Source organism: Carlito syrichta, unplaced genomic scaffold (assembly GCF_000164805.1).
Source record: "Carlito syrichta isolate Samal-C Ts95f unplaced genomic scaffold, Tarsius_syrichta-2.0.1 Scaffold135908, whole genome shotgun sequence".
Classification (NCBI taxonomy): Eukaryota; Metazoa; Chordata; class Mammalia; order Primates; family Tarsiidae; genus Carlito; species Carlito syrichta.
Window position 1 is genome coordinate 40,655 of NW_007080004.1, and position 4,335 is coordinate 44,989.

Sequence of the window (4,335 nt, forward strand, 5' to 3'; positions counted from 1 at the left end):
AAAAAAAAAAATTCGAGGGGGTGGGATTGGCAGTTGAGGGAAACTGCTAGGGAAGGGAGGGGCACACCTCATCCACAGGGGTACCTGCATGATCAGTGTTTGTCTACCTAACCCTGAATTGTGTAGCCCACATCATCTTTATAATAAAAATTTTTTTAAAATTCTTTTGTAGACACACGGTCTCCCTATGCTGTGCTGGCTGGTCTTAGACACCTGGCCTTAAGTGATCCTCCTGCCTTGGCATCCCAAAGTGTTGTGATAATGGCCGCATCTTTCAAGTTGACCTCTCTTCCCCTTGAAGGCTACCCTTGAAGCTTACCCTGATTATTTAACCTGGACTGGGGTATGGAGGGAAGATGGAGCACAGAAACAGAACACCACACTGCTCCAGGGTAGCCAGCACTTCCCTTGGTAGAGAATGCTTTGCTCTGATTACACAGGTAATACCTATTTACTGGAGAAAATTTAGAAAAGGCAGAGGGCTTTCTATCTCCCCCATCAGTTCTCACTGGCTTCTGCATCCATCCAAGCCTCTCAGCCTGGCCCCGAGCCAGTCCCTGGTCTCCTTTCTACTCCTCTCTTGCCCTGGGCTACCAGCGCCCAGGTACACCATGACCTTAAAAATGACTACCACCTACCAATAGGCTCACCAATGACCAGGCCCCAGCGCAGGCATGGGACATATATTATCAGTTGGCAGTTTGATCCTCTCACCAACCCTGGAGGTAAGTGCTGAAAATGTTCCTATTTTGCAGATGAGGAAACCGAGGCTCAGAAGTTCTCCAAAGCTGCTCAAGCAAAGGAGGGAGCTGGATGCCAACAGGCTGTGTGACCCTGGGCCAGGTGCTGTAACTGTGTTCCTCCAGGCTTGCTGGGCTATTCCGTCTGCTCCAATGACCTTTGCAAGCTAGCTCCCAACTACCTCATCCTTTCGGAGTGTTCTGTCCTCCCCCAATCCAATTCAGGCCTCCTACCCTGAGCTCTGTGGTGCCTTGTGTTAGCAACTTTAGGGTGTATTTTCCTGTTTTCAAGTCCGTCTTCTCCCAGAGCTGGAGGGAAGGGCAGGGACTGGGTCTGACCCCATCAGGTCCCCAGCATCACCTGGGCTAGGACGTGGTACACAGCAGGCACCATCACTGTCTCTGTGCAGACGAGTGAGTTAAAGAATGGATGTGGCTTCCGGCCGGCCCAGACTCTGCCCACAGCCTGGGGCAGAAAACCCTCCTCATCCCAGCTCCAAGTCAGCTGCAACAAATCGGGAGAGCCTGGGCAGACACAGAGCTGCTCTGAGACACCCATGCCACCCCAAGAGGATAGACAGGGTCTGTCTGCCAGGGAACCTTCAGCTCACCCTCCCCACTCCCTGCCCACAAAGTGCTTCTCTATCTACCTGCTGGCAATCCATGAGGTCAGTCTGCAGGAAGCAGCCTCTCAGAGGCAGAGTTGCTCCCCTTGATGGACTGGCTCCCAGGAATGTGGGAGGAATGGTCCAGAAAGAGTCTCTGGGTCCTGGCTGGGCCCATGGGCCAAACATGAGCTCACACGATGCCTAAAAATAGCAAGACCTTGCACCGCAGTCAGAGCTTCCTGGTTTACAGAGACATTCCGTCTGAATCATCTCATGGGTCCTCTGAAGCCCTTAGTCAGGCAACACATGAGGAACCGCAGAGAAGCCCAGGGAGGTGGGCCATGCCCAAGCCCAGAGACAGGCCAGAGAGTCCTCCAGGCAGGACTCAGTCACTGACTTCAGGACCATGCGTCGGACCCAGAATTCAGCAAGCCCGTGAACTTGGAAAATCACATCTTTATTTTCATGAATCTCAACCTAAAATTTTGCATTTCCTTCTATTCTGGGCCTATGGAACAAACCATGGTTGTATGAGGAGTACCCGTGACTTTGCCACCAAAAGAAATCACCGATATATTCTTTTTTTTTTGGAGTTGGAGTCTCACTCTGTCACCCAGGCCCAGGCTGGAGTGCAGTGGCGGGCTCACAGCCACCACAACCTCGACCTGCTGGGCTCAGGTCATCCTTCCGCCACAACCTTCCAAGTAGCTGGAACTACAGGCGTGCACCACCACGCCCAGCTAATTTTTTTATTTACTGTAGAAATGAGGTCTTGCCAACTTGCTCAGGCTGATCTTGAGCCCCTGAACTCAGGCAGTCCTATCACTTCAGCTCCCAAAGTGCTAGGATTACAGGCGTGAGCCACCACACCTGGCTTGACATATTCAAATCATATAACAATTGCTGCAAAAATGCCAAACTATTGTTTACACTCACCAATACTTTGAACTTATCGTAGTTCACAGATCTGTCACCAGGGCTTATGAGTTAACAAATGCATACGTTATTATGCTGTAATTTTATTTATTTATTTATTTTGAGTTGCAGTCTCACTCTGTCGCCCAGGCTAGAGTGCAGTGGCACAGTCAGACCACTGCAGCCTCGACCGGCTGGGCTCAAGCAATCCTTCCACCTCAGCCTTCCAAGTAGCTGGAACTACAGGCATATGACACCATGTCCAGCTAATTTTTTTATTTATTGTAGAGGCAAGGTCTCGCCAAGTTGCCCAGGCTGATCTCGAACCCCTGGGCTGAGGCAATCCTCTCGTTTCAGCCTCCCAAAGTGCTAGGATTACAGACGTGAGTCACCACGCCTGTCTCATAATTTTAAATTATATTTTTTTAATAACTGTTTTTCAGTATATTTGGTTTCCTTTGTATTTCATTGTAACCATTTAAAAATATCATCAGTCCAGCTAATTAGGAGGCTGAGGCAGAAGGACTGAGAGCCCAGGAGGTCAAGGCTGCCATGAGCCGGGATCATGCACTCTAGCCTGGGTGACAAAGTGAGGCCCCAACTCAAGTAAATATAATAAATAATAAAATTAAAACCCAATTCTGAGAATTATTCTCAGCAGAGAATGTCAAGGGTCCACAGCATACAATGAGATGGGGCTGCCTTCTCCCTGGAGCTGATACCCCAGACCTCCGCCTCCACCACCAAAGCCAGCAGCTGGGAGCCGCAGTCCACCAGATGTGGACTTCAGGTGTTCTAAGGAAGCCGCTTCCTGCGGGAAAACTGCACAAACATGAGATAACTAATCTCTGCATGAGGACAGAAGGGTGAAGCCCTGATCTGGGCCCTAGGCACCCTTGCAAGTGATGCCAGCTGTGGGGGCATGAGGAGATTGACCTGCAGGTAAAGACGAGCTGGGAAGTGATCAGACACAAGCCCCTCTGCAGAGATACCCAAGGGGTAATGGCTGGCCCGAATCCGGTGACCGTGCCCAGCGGGCCCCAAGGGGATGGGAGGCTCCTGGAGGCCTGAGGAGGCTGCCTCTTGCCAGCCACCAAGGAAGAGACTTTTTAGGGTCTGCTCTAGCCCCCCAGCTACCCACGCCCAAAAGCTGGCCTGCAGGGAATGCTAACATGGGCCCTGCAGACTAATTGCTAGAAACCCCAGCCATGCCAAGCCTAGGTCAGGAGTGGGATGTCAGTCTGTCAGCGCACCTAGTTCCCACTGTACTGCCTGAGCCTCTTTCCTCTCTGTCCCATCTTCCGTCTCCTCGCCTCTCCACCTCTAAAGCCACCTCTACCAGGAAGCCTCCCTGCCTGCCTCTTATGCTGAACAATTAATGAGTGCCTATGGTGGGCCAGACCTATCACCAAATTGCTGGGTTTAATCCTCATGATGGCCACTCTGCTCTCCACTAATTTGTTCTCCATTCAGTACAGAGAGTAGTTAAAAAAAAAAAGGAACCCATGGTTTTTTTGGTTTTTTTTTTTTTTGAGTTGGAGTCTCACTCTGTCACCCAGACTGGAGGGTAGTGGCTGCTCCCGGCCACCGCAGCCTCGACCTGCTGGGCTCCGGCGATCCTTCCGCCTCAGCCTTCCAAGTAGCTGGAACTACAGGTGCGCGCTACCACGCCTGGCTCATTTTGATTTATTGTAGAGATGAGGTCTCACCAAGTTGCCCGGGCGGGTCTCGAACCCGTGGACTCACGCAATCTACTCACCTCAGCCTCCCAAAGGCGCGGGATTACAGGCTGAGCCACCGAGCCTGGCTAAAACCTATGTTTAAAATGTGGTTTAAACTGTTTGAAAGCCTGTCCTGTTTAAAATCTTCAATGATCACCAAAACCTGGGCACCATTAGCCAGGTGTGATGGCGCATGCCTATAGTCCCAGCTACTCAGGAGGCTGAGGTGGGAAGATCACTTGAGGCAGGGAGTTTGAGGCTGTCGTGAGCCATGATGGTGCCACTGCATTCCAGCCTGGGCAACAGAACAAGACCCTATCTCTCTCTCTCTCTCTTTTTTTTTTTTTTTTT